The sequence below is a fragment of the Notamacropus eugenii genome, chromosome 3 (assembly GCF_028372415.1).
Source record: "Notamacropus eugenii isolate mMacEug1 chromosome 3, mMacEug1.pri_v2, whole genome shotgun sequence".
Taxonomy (NCBI): Eukaryota; Metazoa; Chordata; class Mammalia; order Diprotodontia; family Macropodidae; genus Notamacropus; species Notamacropus eugenii.
Window position 1 is genome coordinate 54,688,509 of NC_092874.1, and position 22,897 is coordinate 54,711,405.

At 39.4% G+C, this 22,897-nt stretch overlaps 1 protein-coding gene across 3 annotated transcripts in view; it reads left to right on the forward strand.

The window, feature by feature from the left end:
* Positions 1-400: 400 nt before the first annotated feature.
* STEAP4 (STEAP4 metalloreductase) overlaps positions 401-22,897 on the forward strand; it is a 35,740-nt gene continuing 13,243 nt past the window's right edge. Inside the window, exon 1 of one of the 3 annotated variants that reach the window (XM_072651561.1) lies at positions 401-592. The gene's annotated coding sequence lies outside the window, so the exon portion shown is untranslated. The remainder of the gene's footprint in view (positions 593-22,897) is intronic. The other 2 variants (XM_072651562.1, XM_072651564.1) reach the window with 2 other exon arrangements.

Consider the following 22,897-nt stretch of genomic DNA (forward strand, 5'->3'; position numbering starts at 1 on the left):
TTCCCTCTGGGAGTCCTCCCATTTACACAGTAAATGACTAAGGTCTTCTAAGTATGGTTATCTACATGTCATCTCCCCTTTTATAACGTGTGCACCAAGAGAGCTGGGACCTCATTTTGCTTTTTTCTTTTCTTTGCATATCCAGTGGTTAACACGGTGCCTAACACAGACAAACCTTCCACAGATGCTTGCTGACTGACTGACTGACAGCTTTGAACATACAGATTCCCCAAGGGTCCGGAGAAAATCCCGGTGGCAGCCCCCAAGTCCAGCGGCCGCAACAGCACTGGACAGCATGTCTCGTCCTAGCCAAGGCAATCCCAGCCAGCTGCCTGGGATTTCCCACTGAAAGTCTTCCCGGAACTTCTTTCCACATCATTTCTCACTCTCGGGGCAATTGCGAAAGGCCGCCGGGCCCTCCCTCTCTCCATAAGAAGCAGGACGGCACAGGGGCTCCGGCACTGAGCAGCAGACCACAGCCCTTCCCTCCTAGGGCTGGCCTAGCCAGCGGCCAACAGCAGCGGGGGCGGGGGCGGCGGCAGCGGCAGCTGCTGCAACAAAGTTACCAAGTGGGAAGCCCGGCTCTTCGCAGGTAAGGACGTGACTGCAGCGGTCTGTCTGGGTTGCCGCTTCTCCCTGCGTCCCTCACCCTCTTCTTCACTCCCACCCCAGTCCTGCCTCCCTTTACTAATGTGCCTCTTCTGAGTACTCCAAGTTCCCATTTCCATGCACTTCGAGGAAGAGGTTTGCAAAGTTGCTGAGCAGAGAATCTGTGCTCCTCTGCTGGAAGCGGTGCGCAGCCGGGCACTCCTTACCCTCGGTTCTCCCAGCGCGCACCCGGGTGGAGATGGATTGGGCAGAGAGAAGGTAGCTAACCATTTGGTTTTCCAGGTGCGGCACATTCTCAGATAGGGGCAAATATCCCTTGATTCCAACTTGGTCCATGAGAAAGAACAGGATTTCGGAGCTGGCGAACTTGGGGGTGGGGGTGGGAAAGGATGAACTTGTGTAACCTTGGACAAATTACTTCTCAGAATCTCAATCAATTCCTCTATAAAATGTTGGGGGAGGAGCTGGGGGTTTATCTAATTCCCTGGTCCTATATCCCATCCGGGGACCCATAAGGATTTAGTAAACTGAGTCTTAGAACCCAGAGCATGATTTAACTGTAAACTCAACTAAGAACAAAACATTTTGACTAAGATCTGCTGCAGCCAGTGGAGTTTATCTTTGATCTTAATTTAAATTGATTTGCTACCATACCTGATTGACTTTCCCCTGAGAAATACGGTAGATATTTAGTACGATAAGTAGAAGTAGTTTTATTTTTCTATTAATCCAGGGTCAGAAATGACATTGACATTAGAAGTAGAATTTTCCCTGGGTTGCAAACTGGGAACTGTCTTCTGAGAAAAGCATATGACTCAAGTCTGTTTGCAAGTAAAAATATACAGTATATATACCTAATACACTTCCGTGACTGAGTAATTACATTTTTATAATAACAGTTTCCATTTTTAGGGGATTTATATATGTAAATATATAAGATATATTTATGACTCTTGGAGGAAGGGGGACCCATTCCCCCAAGATTATCTTAGAGGTGTATCACATTTATCAATCACAGAATACTTTTAGCTTTCAAAACCATTCTTCAGCCTTGATATGCGAGTTTCCAAACCCTCTAAATGGCAGTGATATAAATGTCACTCACATGAAAGAACATTTTTTTCCTGTTACAGTCGTTGTAATTTTATAAAATGGCACATTTATTTGAAGCTGTAACTTTTTTGAGATGTGGCCTTTGCAAGCTCCCAACTTTTCCTGAAAGCAGTGATTTAAAAGTGTGGGAAGCCAGTCCCCAAGAAAGAGGTGCGCCTGTCCAGCAATCATGCCCACAATAGGAAACAGAATGAAGGGCTTCATGCCAGTTAGATGTCTAACAAATGGCAGACCCACAGAGGTAATGGAGCATAGCACCTTTCCTGACTGCCAACTTTTACAGTTTTCCAAAGGGTCACAGTCAGCAGTTTGGAAGGTAGTCATCAAATGTTCCCTCCCAGTTACATGTGTTCATTGCCTGACAAAGAACTTCTAGATTTCTGCTTAGAACCAAACTAAACTTTTCAAATGAATAACACACCACTCAGCTCAATAATCACTGAAACCCTGTAATCTCCAAGGCAGCTGGGCCTTGTGGATAGAGAGTGAACCTCAGGATCGGAAAAACCTGTTTTCTTGTTCCATCTTTGACAAATATCAGTTTATAACCTCCTTCTGGCATTCACAGTCTCGGTGCCCCAGGCAAGTTTCTAAGAGCACTTGAAGAGGGAGTTCCCTCACTTACATACCAATGAAATCATACAAAAATAAATAAATAAAAGGAAAGCACAATGGAGATCTAAAGATATTAAAAAAAAAAGGAATCCATCTCTGCCCTCAAGGAACTGAGATTTACTGAGAAGACACAGCCTTTACTTGAATAGATTCAAAGGAAGATTTGTGTGTATTGTCAGGGTGAGGTGGTCAATAAAGGTTTTGTGCTGGAGATAGTACCTAAGGTTGCTTTGGGAAGGCTAGAGAAGTTGGTGAGCTGGAGTTGAAGCAGGAATTTATGAGGTTTTTATTTCTAGGGCTCATAATATTCTAGATGTAGCTGAAGGTACCTTAGAGGCCATCAAGCCCTCATTTTACAAATAAAGTGAAGCCCGAGAAGACTGTGACCTTCCCCACGGTCACAGAGTTAGGCGGTGGGTGAGCTGTGGAATTGTTAGGATGGCATTTGAAAACCCAGCTGCTCTAACTCCACTCTATGGCCTCTAGCTTGTGCCTTCCTGAAAACAACTAGAAGGCAACGTCATCATTTTTAGTTTCTTGGGATTGAAAAGAGACCTCCAGAGGTCACTTTCTATTCCTTGGTCTCCCAAAGGCCTATAGTTGAAACCATCCTGGACTAGCGTCAACAAATACTTAAAAAAAAAAGTCAGCTAAGTAAATAAATCCATAAACCCCTACAAGAACAAAAAGCAGTTTGTTACCATTGCATTATCAAATTCTCCTTATTTCATTTCAGTCTTAACCAGTTGCTGTTTAAGGTCATTTTCCTTTGTATTCTCCTTGGGAGAAGTCTCCTTCCCTATTTACCTGTTGTCTTTTCCAGTTAGAAAATAAATTTCCCCTTTAACCAATCAACAAGTATTTATTAATACCTACTATGTGTCAGGTACTGTGCTAGGCCCAGGAAATGCAAGTTCAAAGAATGAACCACAATGAATTTACATTGGGGATGACCTTAACAAGTACATAGAAGAGAGGAGAAAGGAAGGAATAAGCATTTATAGAATGCCTACTATGGGACAGGTGCTGTGCTAGGCACTTTTTACAAATAATATTTCATTTAAAAAATATACAGCATAAATAAAAAGTAAATGAATACATACATGTATGTATACAGTAGATGAATACAAGAAAGGTCACTAAGAGGCAGCTCAGAAGATGGTATCAGAGCTCCACTGTAACATCTTCATCATCGTAAGGTGCTAAACAATTACCGTTGTGTACTATTTTATCCTACCTCAGAGGCTGACAATGTGTCTGTGGATAATGAAGCTGTGAATTCACAGACATTTTAAATAGCTCGGATTTGATTTAATTTGGCATAATTTATTAAGTTCCTATAATGTGCCAGGTATACAAAGGTGCTGAGAGAATACAAGACAAAAATGAAACCATTCCTAAGCTTTGATAGGCTACATTCTTTTTCTTTTTGAGGGGTGGGGTGGGGGGGGGGAGGATCTATGTAATTAAGTAAATACAACATGCACAAAACAGTACTAAGTAATTTCAAAATAAGATTGTGCTAATAGTGAGTCAAGAAAGTCAAGAAAGGCTACATGTGGGAGGTGCTGTGCTTTGAAAGAAGCTAGGGGTCTTTAGTCTAAGACACATGGCAAATGGCATCCTTCTATTAATAACCTGCTGGACTTATTAATACAATGATTAAATTACCTATATACTGTGTCTCTCGAAACTTTTAAATTATAATAGTTATGGCTAAACACAAAGGGATCAGAGCCTAGATTCGTCACAAGGAATTCCCCTCCATTGGGCCACAAGGAGAGTTCTGTTAGGACTCTGGCCATGGTCTCACACTCCCTTTTACCAGCATGTAAATTTTATCTGGGTAAGCATATATGTGTCTATATGTCTGTTTTTACTATTTGTGCTGCAGCATTTTTCTAATTTTCACTCTCTCAGGGAGACAGCTGTCAGGTAGAGGCCTCTACTTCAAAAAGATCCTCTGAAGGGGAAGAGACAGAGAAAACCTGTGCACATAGTAAAGGGTCACCTGGGAAATTCAGAGTGTTATGAATATTCAGCTTATGAAGCCAATAGCTGGTGAGCCCCCAAACACTAGCAGCACATTCTGAATCTCTTGCAGGACCAGGGTCTCAAATAGTGAAATCTGGGCCAATACTCTGTGAGAGTCTCCAAAGCCTACAATCCTTTCTTTCAAGCTTTTGAGGTTAGATATCAATTAAGCTGTGTGGGTGTGAAAGGAACTCTTTAAGTAAAGGTGCAGAAGTGTGTAAGACTGCCCAAGAAGGCCTTCAGGGCCTATTCCTAGCATTTTCTGGCAGAAGTGTGTCGAAAGGATTCTTGCTGTCAGGTAAAGTGAATAAATTAAGTGAGATATTAAAGTAAGGAAAGAAAGTAGTTTTTAATCTCAACATTTTGCTTTCTGGGTCACTAAGGCTCTGTTCCATTTGTCTCTGTGTCCGTCTGAGGTTTTCTAAGATTAGCTTGTTAAGTAAGAGAACTGAAAAAGCAGAGTGAGACTCTCCCAGGAGTTAGTTTAGAAGGGGAGAATCAGGGAAAGGGTTTTCTCCCTGAGAGGTTCCATGAAGTAAGAGGCCCATTTTTGACCAAGGGGGCCCAGAGCTGAAGCCTACAAGAGGCTGATGAGACAAAGCTACTTTTGATTTTTTAATGGGCAAGTGAAGTGAAAATCAAATTTATCTAAAGTGAAACTAAATAAGCCAAAAGGGGATTATTTTTCCTTTGCTTGAAGAAAGAAAGACAAAAAAGAAAAGCCAGTGCCAGATGTGGCAGCTTAAGTCGAGTCTGAAGAACATCCAGCTTAAAACCGCAGTGCTGGGGACCAGGTATTTTTGGATGTTCTGAAAAGTTCTGAGGCTCCCTATGATGTCATGAACTATTTGTTATTCAAAAATGAAACTGAAGCTCTGATGCAAGTGGGACAGTTTATCCCCAATGTTCCACTTGGTCCAGATGTCACCACTGTAAGGAAGCCATAGTGTGAGGCTTGTTGAAGCCAGACTCCCCATGCTGATGCTATGTGCAGTGGTAACTTCAGGAAAACCCTGAAGGGAGAGACTCAGGGCTGCTTTGACTGTTATATGCCTGAAGAGGGAGATTTCCAAACCAATGACAAAATCTAGCTGCCTCTACAAACATGGAGCTCTTCCAAAGACAGACACTATAAGATGCTGGGTCTTGATCTGAATGAATGGGCTAAAACAGAAAATGAGTGCTGTCAGGGACAAGTGGGAATTAAAAACAACAAGAAAAAAACAACTGCACTCATCAGATAATGGACCCTACCATAATTTAATGTTCTCATTTCCTAAACATGTGCTTTTAGTCAAAAGACAGCCCCCCCATAAAGTTGGCATTCTCAATATGACTGTTGGAAAACAGAAATGGAACCTTTGTACAAAAAAAACCAAACAAACATCTTTGACTCCTATCTTTTTTTCATTATCATATGATTCAGAAAAGTTCTGGAGAAGAGTTACTAGAGATTTTCAGTTTCTAATCCATCATTAGTGAATGGAAAGATTTGTTCCCTGTTCCTTTGGCTGATATAAATCAGAGATGACTGTATTCCTCTATTAGCAAGGCATTCACACCCAACGATCCCCCGAAAAAGTGCGAATACTTCTTTTTCTGCCGACTGACATGACATGATGCAAAAGGTAAGTTTGACAATCATTCCTAAGGTAGGATCCAACAGTAAAAGAAGAACCTGGCCCCTAAAGAAATCGCTCTTGTAAGGAAGAAGGGGTTGCTATCTCATCCCTCTTCCTATCTACCACCAACCCTAACACTCGAGAAGAGACATCCTTTCTAATAGTCAGAAAGACAGTACAAAAGGGCTTGAAGAAGAATTGCGGTAGATACTCTCCAGGCAGACACTGATACGAGGAGATCATCACTTCACACTAGAAGCAGCTTCAAGGAGCGTGACCACTGCCAGAAAAGAAGAAAGCCCACTGTGGACTCACAAAAACTAGTCTTTGCAATAAAGGTTTGGGTTGCAAAGAGGCCTATATGAAGAGAGAAAGGACTTTGAGGCCTCCCAGCACTAGAGAAACGAGGAACTTTGGCCACCATGTTCCCTACTTATTGACCTCACTCTTGTAACAGTCTAAGCTTATGCCATATTCACTAAATAGGCATTAACCTCACATGAAGTAAGTATCTGAAAAGGCCTTATCCTAAAAGGCCAAGGTCTCCCATTGAATCCTGGACTGTCTCCAGTCATCCTGAGGAATATCAGGTCACTGGATCCAGATGGCTCTGGAGGAGAAGTGAGGCTAGTGACCTGCACAGCCCTCCCTCACTCAAAACAAAGTCAAGTGCAAGTCATGTCATCATTTCTTTGATGTCATGGTCCTCTTCAAAAAAAAAGGATGAACACAACAATGAGCTTATGCCCACTCATTCCATGAGGGTCATGGGTATCTGAGGGAAAGTGTAACACAGTTTTCTGAGGGGAATTATTTCTAAGAATGATTTTTTATTGTTCCATTTTAGTTAAAAAAAAACATAATAAACAAAACTGTGCCATGGGGGAGAAAAGAAGCTAGGGATTCTGGGAGGCCAAGGTACCAAATGCATTCCAGATGTGGGGGAAGGGGTTGGAGAGAAGAGATGAGATGAAAAGCAAAATACACTGACCTTGACTTTCTTGAAGTCACTTGTTTGATTTTGTTCTATAGAGTTTCAGGGAGAATTTGTTGTTGTTTTTTAATTAATTAAGCATGAACTATTCATGAGTAATCCCCCTGAATATTAAACCAACTCAAATATTTGAAATAGTTTTTATATGTGACTCGTGTTATTCCAAGTACAGTTTTGGCCTGGAAGAAAATGAATCTCAATTTAAAAAGCAAGGAATAATTAATACTTTAGAATAACAAATTAGGAGAAAATAGAACTATTACACATGTGCATGTCTGATTTTATAATCATCTATGTCTACATAGAGACATAAATTATATCAAGTATATAAATGTATGTAAATCAATATGGTCTGCATGTCACCACTGCCCAAAAACTATCAATGGCTCCCCATTATGGGACACCATATGCACTCCTGTTGTTCTGGGTATTATTGCATCTGCTAATGGCTTCTAAGTTTGGACGTCAGCTTTTTGGATAGGTTTGTCAACACCATTGTTTCAACATGGAATGTTCAGTCAACTGAAAGTCCTAGATTTTAAAAATTCATTTATTAAGCAGTCACCATGTGCTAACACCCATGTAAAGAGAAAAAGAAAACCACCTATCTCCTCAACAAGTATACATCCTTCTGGGTCTTTTTACCTGAAAAACTGCTAAACTATATCTGCCCCATCCTGTATTTCTGTGGTTGGACTTTTAATGGAATCTGAGAGAAGGGAAGGTACCTAGTATAGGTTGGAATCATCTAGTCTAAGAAAGGAATCCCTACTGTGATGTACCTGATAAGTGGTCATCTGGGACACCTGAAACCCTCCAAGGTAAGGGAACCCAGCACTTATGGAAGTAGCCTATTCCTTCCACTTCTGGACAGCTTAGATTCTTAGGCAGTTCTTCTTGAGGTCAAGCCTAAATTGGCTTCCTTTCAACTTCCTCTCTTACTTCTGGTTCTCCTCAATGGACCAAATAGAACAAAACTAGTCCTTCTTTCACATGACATGCTATGATGTCCCCTCCCACTATGTCTTTTCCAGGCTACATGCATGCAGTTCTCAAATGATGCTCTTAGAATATGGACTCATGGCTATTTGCCATGCTGGCTGGTCTCTTCTGGACATTCCCCAGCCTATTAATGTCCTTCTTAAATCATGGCAGGCAGGCCTTAACATAGTACTTCAGAGGAGGAGGTCTGAAGAGGGCAGAGTACAGTGGGACTGTTACTTCACTCTTGCTGTAAGGTGTGCCCCTCTGAATACATCCAAGGTCACATGAATGTTTTTTTGGCTTGCACTGACAATGAGCCTACCATTATCTAAAACCCCATAAACCCTTTACTTTCTGTCTAGGATTCCCCCATCTTATATTATGCAGTTGATTTCTTTGTGCCCAAGTATGGGACTTTTTACATTTATCCCTGCTGATTTCTGTAAGACTACACTTTATGAGCTGGGATATGATTTATTAGTAATTGTTCCTGCAATGAGGAAACCAAAAGTCACTCACTGACAGATGAAAACAGTCACAGCCCAGTCTGGCAGGGCCGGAAATAATTTTGTACCAACCTGAGAAACCTCTTCAGAGAAATTGTTGGTTCTGTGAAAGCCTTTTAAAAGATGATGACCAGTAGAGATGCAGTAAATAGCAACTCCTAGTCATTCCTAAATGACCTGTGTATATGGATTGACTCTGTGTGCCACAGAGATGAATATCTGGTCACTGGATTCAGATGGCTCTGGAGGAAAAGTGAGGCTGGTGACCTGCACAGTCCTCCCTCACTCAAAACAAAGTCAAGTGCAAGTCATGTCATCATTTCTCTGATGGCACAGTCTTATTCAAAAATGAAGGACAAACCCAACAACACAACAACTACAACCTGTGTGCCACAGAATTACACAACGCAGCAGCTGTATTCTGGGATGTTTATACCAGCCAGGTGGAAGGAGGAACACTGTGGTTGCTTTGTACTATATAAAATGGATGTCTGTAAGCAACACTACCATGCAAACAAGTAGGAAGAAGCTAGTCTTATTTGTCAACAAGTCAGTGATTTGGTATAAACGAAAATAAAAAAAACCTTCCTCGAGGCAATGCCACTGCTTGGGTTTTAAATCATACTGACATAACGTGATGTGAAAAGTTGTCAGAGGCCTCAGGGTCAGAGCCCTGTTATTGTTACTTATTTCATTCGAAGATTTGTTTTATCCTGCTTTTCTCTCCATAGAGGATGAGAATACAGAATAACTGACTAAATGTAACAGAGGGATCAAAAGGCACTTGAGCTCTCAGACAGCGCTCATGTGTGTAGTTAGGATGGTCTCCCCTCAAGATACTTTTTCTCTTGTATACGTGGTTTGCAGATGCCCTCAATTCCCACCGAACGCAGCTGGTAGCACAGAAGATGAAGCCCTGCCCTAGAATCAGGCAGACCTGAGTTCAAACTTCACCGCACACACTTACGAGCTGTGTGACTGAGCAAGTCGTCTCATGTTTGCTGTCGTTTCTTCAACTGAAAAACAGGGCTAATCACATCACTTGCCTCCCAGGGTTGTTGTGAGGATCGATGAGACAATATTGTCAAAGCACACGCCACATAGTTGGTACTACATACGTAACTCTTTCCCTCATTCTCATTTTCTCACTAGGGGTTGAGAAAGAACAGCAAAGTCTAGGTATGGGGATGGAGAGAAGAACACATTAGTGTAACGGTTGGTAAAGCGTTTAGTGATAAGGCAACAAGCATTTATTATGCACCCACTAGATGCTAAGCACTGTGCTAAGTGCTGGAAAAAGTATTCTGCTCCCTTCCACTTCTCCAGAAACCATCTAACCTCTGGGTCATTTTTTAATTGAAAGTTTGTTGGGGTCACTGATTCTGTACTAGGAGCTGGTCTTAGGAAAATCCATCCTAGAGCGTTCAGTCCTCTCAAGGTAAAGCCCAGTTGTTGCATGTAAAGTTCATGAGGGTAGGATCTCTCTAATTTTTATATTTTCATATCTACCAGTCCCTGGTGCTTAATAAATGCTTATTAATGGAGTAACTGATTGATCCTAAAGGGGTGTAACAGTTGTGGCCTACCAAGCCACATCAAGAAGAGACTCGATCTTCCTAGTGTTTTCTTAGCTCCACTGATATTTATCCATAGCTGGAGAACCACCCACTTGCCAACCAAATCACCCTATAGTTCATGCCTTCCATGCATTCAGAATGTGTACAGGCAGAGACATGCAAAGAGACACAGCGAGACCAATACACATGCCTCACCCTTGTCAGCTCCTGCCCTATACTACCTAATTTCCAATTATGGGCCTGGAGCTAAGTTTACAAAACATATTTGCCAAATGAGTGGTTCAACATAGCAGCCCTCTCTGAAGTTAAGGGCACAACCTCACTGCACAGAGGGATGCCCAATTTCCTCAAAACGGAGAGTGGAGAATCAATTCCAATCTCTATTTGTCTAGCACATTAAAATATATCTATCAGTTTTGAATTAATTTCATTTTCAATGACTACTTACAACTTAGACTATGAGTATTGTTGGATGTTAGCTGAAAAACTGGGTACAAACTGAAAGTCTTAAATAAAATGATGCCAAATGGAGGCATCATAGTATAATGGGGAAATTCCTGGATTTGGACTTTCAGCTTGCTTCTTATCTTTGCCACCTGCTACCCATGTGATCTTCAGCAGATCTGAGCCCTAGTTTTCTCATTCTCAAAATTAAAGAGTTGAACTGGACAGTCTTTTTCAAATCCTATAATACCTTACTTTACTTTTGACTCATAGTTTCTAGGAAGAAAAAACACAACTGGGAAATGTACAATAAACACTAATGAGGCCATTAAGGATTTTTGCCAACTTGCCAGTGAAGGTGCTGTCCGTATCCCCAGATGACAAGGCTGAGTTACCACCAGGAAGTCATGCTCTTTCAACATGTTTAGTGATGGACTGAGGGTAATTGGGCACAGGGTCACCTTATCCATTTAATCAACAATGCCCCCTGTACTTGTGAGATATTAGGTTGAGATGAGGAATGCAGTCTGTGATTAATGGATTGTTCCCCCTCAATACAAAGATAATTGAGGCATATAAAGATAGGAATCCATGACCATCCCCCTCATTAACATTATGCTCCAGCTGACTGAACCAACCAGCCTAGACTGTAAATAAATGAAATTATATGATAAAACCTTGGTCAGTGAATCACAAGATAGTCTTAATTTATCTCAGCAAATGTAGCTGAGATCTAAATAACTGTGGCAACATGCATTCACAAGATCTGAAGGGAAAGTAGGAATATTATATTTCAAGGGATATACCACAAATAAATCATGAATCAGATAAAGTATGAATAATATGGCCAACAAGAAGCCTATGTTACTGTGATCTTCACTTATATCCTTACAGGGAAGGGGAATGAAGAATACTAATAGAAAGTCTCCAATTGCACTGAGTACCACTTTTATTGTTCAGTCAATTTTTCAGTCATGTCCAACTTTTCATGACCCCATTTGGGGTTTTCTTAGCAAAGACACTAGAGTGATTTGCCATTTCCTTCTCCAGCTCATTTTACAAACGAGGAAACTGAGGCAAACAGGGTTAAATGGCTTGTCCAGGGTCACACAGCTAGTAAGTGTCTGAGGCCAGATTTGAACTCAGGAAGATGATTCTAGGCCTGGCACTGTATCCACGGAGTCACCTAGCTGCCCATAGAGTACCATAGGAAGTTCAATTATCAACATCACTTGACAGTCTTATCTTGGGCCTTTCTGGCATTTGAAGGATATGCCTAACTTTGTTCATATAGCTTCAGTAAATTGGCTTACATCCTTATGTCCTTACGTTTCTTTCTTTCATTTTCTTTCTTAACAATAAATTACCAATCAATTAGGTTCCCACATGGTAGACACAATTTGGGTTACCAGAACAGCTGATGTGATGACTAAGTACATGTTTAGCCATCAGGTTCTCACAAGTTCATTGAGTTGGTTAAAAGGACCATCCGTGGATAGATTTCCTGTCTTATGGTCATTGGTAACCTTGGTAGTTCTTTTTTCTTTAAAAAAATGAGACTAGAGATCAGGATCCTATTGTATTTTACTACTGACTTGTTCTAAATTATTTAATCTAAATGGAATGAGAGGCAGCATGAATTCATGGTTAACACAAGTCTAGAGAGAATGTTGTATGTGACTATGGGCAAGATTAATCTCTGCCCCAACTTCCCCAAGTCTCCGTGCACCTGTATAATTCCTCCTAAAAAGTACAAGTGTTCATAAGAAACTACATAATCAGAATTATTTTCTCCCATTGGCTTACAATATGATTTCAGAAATGTTTTAACCTCATTTCTGCTTGATCTTCAAAAGGAATAAATGATCTATAAACAGTACCCAAATGCATTAAGGAAGTTTTTATTTAAGAAACTCTGATGTAAGTCTCTCCTTCTAAAGTAAACTTTTTTAAAATAATATATTCAAAGTCTAATTTAGCCTATATATGTCAGGGTTTTTTTATACATTGGATTTTCTTAAAGGGAAGCATCATGCCACATCTGATCTCAGAAATAATTAGAAAATTATGCATTAACTTCATTAATTTGAAGTTGCCTTTGCCCATTAAGATTTTTGAACAAAAGGACATGAGGACATAATGCAATCTGAATACTTTTTAATTGTGTATATGGCATGGGTGACCTCCTTGGCTTCCTTTTTTAAGTCCCAACTAAAATCCCACTTTCTACAGGAAGCCTTTCCCAACCCCTCTTCATTCCAGTGCCTTCTTGCATTAATTATTTCTCATTTATCCTGTACATAGTTTGCTTTGTATATATCTGTTTCACAGTGTCTGTCCTCATTAGAATATAAGCTGCTTGAAGCCAGAGACTGTCTTCTGCCTCTTTTTGAGTCCCTATTCTTTAGCACAGTGCCTGGTACATAGCAGGCACTTAATACACATTTATTTATTTGGGGGTAAAAGTAGATCTGGCCCCAAAGAAAGGGACTATCTGCATATTCGTTAATTGGGATGTTTTAATTTTCTGTTGTAAACTATTATCACCGGAGATGTCTGAAGTCAGGTTTCTTAACATTCATTTGTGCCTGTCAATAAAGATCTTGTACTTGAACTTCTTAAATTTTGCATTTCCTAGGACAGCAAAAAATTCACTGAATACAGGAGTGAGTCCTTAATGAATTGCAAAGACCCATGTGTTCAAGTTTAAAAGTTTGAGTTTCTTTTTTTCCTGCTTTTCCCACTGTCACTTAAATGGGTTGTCATAAAGAAAAGTGCCTAGAATTTTAAGAGGCCTGACATCAGTGCAGAGCTTTCATCTACCCTCTTCCCTTATGATAAAAAGAAATGTCTGATTGATGGCATGTACACATTACAATGGACTAGGAAAGTATCATGGGATTTGCAGACTAGATTCAAAGGGAATTTCTGTTGTTCAGTCATTTTCAGTCATGTCTGACTCTTCATGACCCCATTTGGGGTTTTCTTGGCAGAGACACTGGAGTGGTTTGTCATTTTCTTCTCTAGCTCATTTTACAGATGAGGAAACTGAGGCAAACAGTGGTAAGTGACTGGCCCAGAGTCACACAGCTAGTAAATGTCTGAGGCCTGATTTGAACTCAAGTCTTCCTAACTCCACTTCTGGCACTCTCTCTATTGTGCTACCCAGCTGGCCCAGAAGGAATAATAAAACACAAATTAGGATAAAGAATACCTTTTTTATGAATATCATCTTGAAGTGAACAATTCTGTCCCATTTTAGAGTCTGAAGGTTTTACTTGGCTCCTTGGAAGAGGCCAATGAAATCATAGGGTTTGTGTATTTTGTTTTGGGGAGCAATCTGAGACAATTAGGCAGTGGTGGGAGCGAACATGTCTTAACTGAGAGCTGACCTCTAAGCAGAGAAGGAGATCATATCACCGGAAGAGTATGAAGAGACAAGCACAGTGGTGGAGGTGAGTGGAATACTGAGTTTGGATCCTCCCTCTTCCATTTGCTGCTGAGGCCTGAGCCGAGTCACTGAGCTGTAGAGACTGCAGCCCATCTAGCTGAAATCTCACCTGAATAAAAATGCTCACTGCAGCACGCCCAGCAAAGGTTCATCCAGCTTTGACTCAAAGAAATCCCAGAGAGACAAGCACCACCTCTGCAGAAGCCTCCGTTCCTTCAATTACTGCTCCCATGGCATGATCATCAGGCTGTTCACCATACCGGCTGACCATGGAAGGGAAGAAGGAAGAAGGAAGGCAGGAAGGTAGGAAGGAAGGCAGGAAGGTAGGAAGGCAAGGAAGGAAGGAAGGAAGGAAGGAAGGAAGGAAGGAAGGAAGGAAGGAAGGAAGGAAGGAAGGAAGGAAGGAAGGCAAGGAAGGAACGAAGGAAGGAAGGAAGGAAGCCTACGGTTTCTTTGCCTTTTTTATTTTAAGCTGCCATATGACAGTGACTTATTGACCTTGAACTGGAGAGTGCACTAACACCCTCCAAAAGTTTTCAGACAAACCACCACTGAACCATTACTTGCCCATTTTGTATTTGAAGTGAATTTTTGAAGCCCAAATATAAGACTTTATCACTACTAGATTTCATTCTATGAGATTCAATCCAATATTCTAGGTCACCTTTGAGAGTTATTCATGGCTCAGCCTTCCAGTGAGTTAGTTCTTCCTTCCAGCTTTGTGTCACTTGCAGACTTGTTGAGTTTACCAACTACATCCTGATATAGTTTGATAAGAATCATTTACAATTTCTAAAATGCATTATAAAATGGATGTTTTTAAATGTTATATGGCACAGTGCCAAACAGAGTTCCTTGGTGCACTAGAGACTTTTCAAATCAAACCATGAATGCCTGCCTACTCTTTGGGTCCAGCCATTCATCCAGTTCCAAATCCACTCAGCTGCATTAGCCCATAGCTCTCCATCCTTTCCATATGGAGTCACATGAAAGACTGTCATATGACCTGTACACATCTAGGTAAACTATTTCTGTAGAATTCCCCATATCTACCAATTTAATAACCCTGTCAGAAGGGAAAGTAAATTTAGTCTTGCCAAAACAAGTTCTGAAAGAAATAAAATTAGTGCTTTGTGGTCACTGCATCCTTTTCTGAGTGTAAACTAACCATCCTTTAATAACACATTCTGGAAGTTACATTTGATCAGGAATCAAAATCAAGTTCATTGGTCCACAGTTTGCAGGCTCAACTACCTTCCTTTTCATTTATTTATTTTTGAAAATCAGGACTATGTGCCCTTACCCAGCCTTTCAATTCTTTCAAAGGTGACATTCACATTTGCTGGTTCTTTCTCTATCTGAGGAAATCATCTGGGTTTAACTTGAACTCATCAAGACAACCAGGTGAAACAATGAATAGAGGGCTGAACCCAAGTCAGGAAGACTTGAGTTCAAAACTAGCCTCAGCTGTCACTTTGGACAAGTCAACCCCTATTTGCCTCAGTTTCCTCGATTGTAAAATGAGGATGATAACAGCACCTATTTCCCAGGGTGGTTATAATAAACAGATGAGATAAATGCAACCTTTGCTACAGAGGCTTGAAGCAAAGAAATTAGAGAAAACTCCTAAAGAAGTAAGATGTGGGAAATGTGTCATTCTCTATGTGGTTGCAAGAACAATGAAAACACAAGTTTAATGAAATAAGAAACAGAAAGTCTCCACATTGTAAATACGACAAATTATATAACAGATTATGCCAAGGGAGGAGACTGAAATTCTAGCTTCCTTGCAAAACTGGAAAGCAGCAGCGACAGCTAACACACAGAATTATTGGCACCAGAGTTTCACAGTAGCACAGGAATTACTAGCAAAGCATTTTACCAGCTTCCTCTCAGAAACAAGTCCATTTTTGTGACACTACATGTCTAATAACAAAATAGTAGAATATTATTGATCCCTCCAAATATAGACCAATTACATGTTTATGTGCCTTATTCAAAACATTCACAGCCTGCGTATTTCTCTCTCTCTCTCTCACACACTCACTCACTCTCACACACACACACACACACACACACACACACATACACACACATATCTAAAAACACACACAAGAAAACAGTAGTGTTGGTAATGGGACAAAAAAAAAGTTTACTAAAAATGTCCTAGCATTATAAAGAGTCACTTATTGATTCAGGTTTTATTGAACAAGCTGCCTGAAAGCACTGCAACATTTATATTACCCATCCTGATGACTCCAAAGCCTTTGACTCAGTTCTGAACTCATGGCTGATTCACATGCTACAAATATATAAAATGGGACGCAAGTATTTTTGCAAAGCTGGAGCATCGATGTTCATATGGAAAACTGTTCTATTAAATATGCCAACACAAACAATGTTAAGAACTCTGTGTGTGTGTGTGTGTGTGTGTGTGTATGAGAGAGAGAGATGAAGGTTAAGCACATTATTCTGCTTAACTTTCAAGAAGGAGCTGAGCCACAATAGCTTATTAATGACTTGATACACATGGATGACATGAAACTCTATGGATCCACTTAAAGACATATTAAATCATTCATCTTATGGAATCTTTCTCAAAAGATCTCATAATGTTATCTGGGGCTTGAAAAGTTTAATATTCTTAAAGTGTGCCATGAAGAGATAAGGCTGAAATCTTCTAATTGGGAGATAAGATTGAAGCACAGGATCAAAAAGACCATAGTCTCTTCTAGGCTAGACACATCAAGGTTAAAGTTATCAAAGAAAAAGTTATGACTGAGCATATTAAGAAGTTTAACGTCATTCTAAAATCAAAATTTAATGGGAAGAACATGTTTAAAGGAATTAGCACCTGTGTAATACCAGTCTTAATAGATACTTTTGGAACCACAAAAATAAAACAACGTATTTAGAAGGCAACCTAACAAATCTATACAATATTAATAAAACACAAGGCCTATAACCTTAAAGTAGCTGTACAAAGATTAACCCTTAAATGCCAAACAAGGAGGAAGAAGACTGATAGACATTCTCTAAGCACATGATAAGTACCTAGCAAGTCTACAGAGACTTTTGGTACAAGCATGCACTTGATTCATTGAACAGCAGCGAAAGCTGACAACAGCTGCTGGATTTGTCAGATATGACTAAGTGTTTGCCTCCAGATGGAGCCTACAGAATAGCCAAGATCTCAGAATGGAATCAAAAAGACTCACGGGCAATATCTATATGAACTCAATCAACACTTTGTTGACAAAGATACTTCAAATAGCTGAGTCAGATGGATTTGTCTGTGGAAATAGGTTTATGATGGAAATCCAGGACTAGGCCACTATCACAAAAAAAATTAAAGAAGGGTTTTTCTCAAATCTTAGTTATCAATGCCGACTATGCAAAAGAAAAAAAAAGAAAAAAAGAAACCGTGCCACACATCACTACAGGCTACGAAAGTTTATCACTTACCTAATATCTAGCAAGATGTCCCTGTGCTGAGAATGATAGATTAGAAGTTATTTTTCATGTCCTAACAAATGACAAGTTCCTATGCTATAAAAAGAGACTTCAAAGTAGCCTCAAGAACAACTAATAAACTCTACTTGTCATCTACCAAATTATGACCCCCAACTGCCCAGACATAATGTTTATCCACAAAAACTTAAGAATAATATTTTTATTATTCCTCACCATACCAAACAGTCATAATCTCCAAACTGCAAAGAAAACAATCCTACAATATACAGAGACAGCAAAGGATTCAACACTTATCATTCCCATCTTCATGTCTGCCATGAGAGTTTTAAAAACATATTTTCAGAGAACCTACAAAAAGTGAGTTTGTGTACCAGTACTTTTTTATTCAACTACAAAAAGCAGTTATTTTATCTAGCTATGTAAAATTCTGCAAAACATTAAATATAAAAAAAACAAGCAATTTATTTCAGAACAACTTCTATTGAACCTCATTAAAGATAAAAGGAAGGAGGGGGGATTGTTTACCATTTATTTATCATTTTCCTCATTATACATTTAGTAGTTTTTAAAGTTTTCAGGGTATTTTATATAACTTTGTTAATTTGAGGTTCACAACAGTAGAAACAACAGGTATTATCCCTATGTAACAGATGAGAAAACTGGTATTAAATGACTTACCTAAGGTCATAGAGCTAATTTAGTAGGATTCAAATCCATGTCTTTACACCAAGTTCAGAACTCTCCATGTATATGTGTGTATATATATATGTATGTATGTATTACGTATGTATATGTGTATGTGTGTGTGTGTATGTACGTGTATGTATGTGGCCAGAAAATCCCCTTCTCTCTAGTAGCTGTTTATTTTGTAATAGGTATAGTTGCATTTGTTAAAGAGAAGTCCCAAAGACTCATACAGACAGCACCAAGTAAGGTTGAGGACTACATTTGGAATGTATGCGTTTGAGGGATGGGGAAAAGGAAGTGGTCCCATTTTAAATCTTGCCTAGAGCAGAGAAATGTTTTGCCCTGGCCCTGACTGTCAGGAAACTATATGATTTACAAGGCCTACCCCAAGTTGATAAATGCCTTGAAAAGCCTACCCACAATTCTACTGTCATCCTGAACCAGGAAAGCTCAAAATATCTAAACTAAAACCAGTTTTTACCAAATTTGTCTTCCCACTATCTGAATATTTTTCTCTACCCACCATACTTTTATCTAATGCCTAAAGGGTATTGTGTGGAAAACTCATAGTGAGGTTGATGGTGATAACAGTGTTTGTGAGCCCATGTTTATACAATTTAGCTTCTTTGATTTGTAGATTTCTTTATTTTAAGATCAAGTTCCCTATTTATGTCATGCTTAATGATGAATATCTGGTCACTGGATTCAGATTCTCCTCACTGGAGGAGAAGTGAGGCTGGTGACCTGCACAGCCCTCCCTCACTCAAAACAAAGTCAACTGCAAGTCATGTCATCCTTTCTCTGATGGCATGGTCTTCTTTGGCAACGAAGGATGAACACAATCCTGTGAGTAGATGCAGCTGGCTGAATGGGGACCTGGCTAGCTGGGTAACTCAACTCCTTCTCTCCCGTCTGCCTCCCATTCCCCTTCCTTCTCCTCTCCAAAGGAAGGTAAATTTGGATGCCAAAAGATGCCCAGTGGACTTGGGTTTTACTGGCCCCTTTCCTTCCCTTGTCTTTTTCCTGTTCTGTCCTGTCCTGTCCTTTCCCAAAACCTTAGACCCACTGAACTCTGAAACTGGGACTCCAATGGGCCCTGCCTAAGGGCTCTTCTGGGCCCTCCTAGCTTTAGAGTGATTATCAATAGTAACTGGTGCTGTTTCCCTCCCAGCCTGTAGTCTCTCTTTTTCTTGGCCTCATTAAAGGGGCCATGCCTTGGCTACTTCTTAAACAGGCCTATTCAATGAATGGACATTGCCTCACCCTAAGTGAGTATGTGCAAAGAGCTTGGACTAAAAGGCTCAAGGTCTTCCAATGCATCCTGGGTCATCTCCAGTTATCCTGATGAATATCTGGTCACTGGATTCAGATGGCTCTGGAGGAGAAGTGAGACTGGTGACCTGCACAGCCCTCCCTCACTCAAAACAAAGTCAAGTGCAACTCATGTCATCATTTCTCTGGTGGCATGGTCTTCTTCTTTGGCAACGAAGGATGAACACAATGTAAAAAATGGACTGTTTGTACAAGCTCAATTGTGTGTCCAAAGTTATGAGACCTAGGTACATTGTATATGCAGATCTCATAGATACGTATGTATTTCTGTGTATATAAACATATACGTACACATATATACATGTGTGTTACATTACACAGATATATGCATCATGCATACATGTATGTATAAATGTACACATTTTCTAAATCTCATGCACTCTTACATGACCCTAGATTTGATGTGGCACAATGGAAAGATCATTGGCACAGGAGGACCTGGGTTTAAATATTCCCTTTGGGGCTCACAATCTACATGGCCTTGAGCAAGTTTTTTTTAACATCCCTGGGCCTCAGTTTCCTCATCTGTAAATTAAGATGTTGAACTAGCAAGTGTCTAAGGTCTCTTTCAGTTTCAGATATGTAGTCTTGTGAAAACTGCTCTTTCTCAACAAAAGGATCAATTAAATATCCCACTGAAACTCAGAACTCAGAAATCTTTCATAAAGAGCAAATAATGCCCCTGGGAAAAACTGACTGTATTCCTTTATAATGAATCAACAACATTTTTAATATTCTCACTGTTCTTTTACCTCTTGTGTTTGCTTAGTATTACTTCTTTGAGCTTTAGTGAAAATAAATTATAATGGTGTACATCCCGGCTCAGTTTTATTATATCAAAACCCTAGAGTTATATTTTATTTGAAAAATTTTTTTAAAGTGAGAATTACAAATGAAAGTCAACCATAAAATTTGTTTCACCTGTGCCTAGAAAAACACATTATTTTAGATGATAAACTCTTTAAGGGTAAAGACTCTCTTGATTTTCTTTGTAACACCAGCCTTACAAGTAAATGGCATTTGAATTGAGTATCTTCAAATACAATTTTTATATACAAAATAAGAAAATATGGATTCCTTAAGGATTATAACATTGAAGTGAACTCTTCTAATAATATTAACAGGTAATATTTATTTAGTATAGAGGGTGTCAAACTACTTCGTCTTAGGATCCCTTTCCACTCTTAAAAATTGCTGAGGATCCCTACCAAAAAGCTTTTTTGTTTATGTTGGTTATACCTATTGATATTTACCATACTGGAAAAAAAATGTCTTTGTATTATTATGAATATGTTTGACCTTGTAGACCCCCTAAATGAATGTTAGGGACTCTAGGGACCCCCAGACCACATTCTGAGAATTGTTGATAAAGTGCTTCTCAGTTTTCAAAAGACTTTACACAAAATAATATACCAATACAATTAATTCCCAAATTATAGAAATGAATATAAAATAAAAAGGTCATAGGACTTGAAATCTGTAGCTAATTTGAATTTTTATAATACTCAGAATAGCTTAATCGTTCACAGTTATTTGTTAACAATATTGCTGTTTCTGTATCCAATGTCCCGTGGTGTTTAAAAAGGTTTGAGAGACACAATTTCTGGATAATTTAATAATTTTATCAATAATGCCAGCATTTTAATAAAAGGTTGGTCATTTGGCTGGCTCTCTCTTAGACCAAAGACCCCTCATTGCAGTGAGCTCACAGTTTATATGCCCTTCAAAAAGTAGGTGGCAATTAACTCTGACTGGTTAACAATTAATGAGAGAATGAATATTACAATGAGAAGATGGACTATATTACAATGAGGGTCTAGGGGTATGTGACTTAGGTCACCCAAATCTCAGTCAAATGGACTCATCAATTTCCATATCACCTGTCTGACAAAAGGGAAAATCAACACTTCCTAGAGCGGTCTGAACAAACACAGTGAGCAGGAATACACCCATTAGCCCAAATTTAGAATTTCTTTTACTGTCTTTGATTGATCTTGGCCTGAGTAAGTCTGAAAAAGAGATTTCCCTCACTGGTTGGTTTCCGGATAAGGAATTAGAAAAGGGGGGAGGGGAATCCTTTTTCAATAATTAGATATTAACACCAGAGAGAAATAATAATTTCTCAGTTCTCTTGGTTCTCATTTTACTGTACATTATTTCATATAAGTCTTTCCATGTTTTTTTCTAAAATCACCTGTTCATCATTGCTTACAGCACAGAAATTTCTATCACAGTCATATACCACAATTTATTCAGCCATTTCCCCAATTAATGGACATCCCCTCAATTTTCACTCCATTGCCGCCACAAGGAGAACTGCTATAAATATTTTAGAACATATAGGTTCTTTTCCATTTTCCCTCAATGACTTTAGGAAACAGATCTAATTGTGGTATTGCTGGGTCAAAATTCCAGATTGCTCTCTAAAATGGTTGAATCAGTTCACAGTTTCACCAACAGTGTATTAGAATCCCAATTGTTCCACATTCCTTCCAACATTTGTCATTTTTCCCTTCTATCATTTTAGCCAGCCTGAGGGGTGTGAGATGGCATCTCAAAATTATTTTAATCTGCATTTCTCTACTCAATAATGATTTAGATCATTTTTATATGACTATATATAGCTAGGATTTCTTCATCCCAAGACTTTGACCATTTATCAATTGGAAAATGACATGACTTAAAATTTGAAGAAAAGTGTAAAGGATCTAGTATCAAAGACCGGTGTTTAAATTGCAATTCTGCCACATAGCATTTCCTCATGTGTAAAATGATAGTCAGACCCAATGGCCTCTATGGTTTCTTCCAACTCTATATTCCTACTTAGGGGACGTCAAGGAAGTCACCTAATTGGGTAAGCTTGAAATTTTCCAGAGAAGGGTAAGTGGTATGGTAAGGGGACTTTGAGAACACGCCATCTGAGGAAGGATCCATCCTAGCCACTGGATTTGTTGAGCCAGAACATAAGACTTAAGGGAGAGTGATTAGCTGTCATGTTGATGAAGTATGAATCTAACTCGATTTGGCCTCAGAGGGCAAAATTGGAATTAATTGGTGAAAAGGGTGAAGAGGAAAATTGAGGCTTGACTCAAGGAAGAACTTCCTAACAACTTGAGCTGCCCAGAAATGGAATGGCCTCTCTCAAGAGGGAGAAGGTTCTCTGTCACTGAGAGTTTTCAAGCAAAGACTGAAATAAGCACTGGTTGAATGTGTTGTAAAATATTCTTGTTAAGGTGGAATGAATAGATGACTCTAAATGACCATTCCATGACAAGAGATTCTATGATTCTGTGAACCCCTATGGACCTCAGTTTCCTCATTTAAAATAAGATTGACTTAGGTGGTCTATAGCTTTTAATATATAGTCATATGTACATCTGAAATAACAGCAAATAAAACAGATCAGCCAGTAAATGTTTCACCATATAGATGAATTCATAGCTCTTTGGATAATT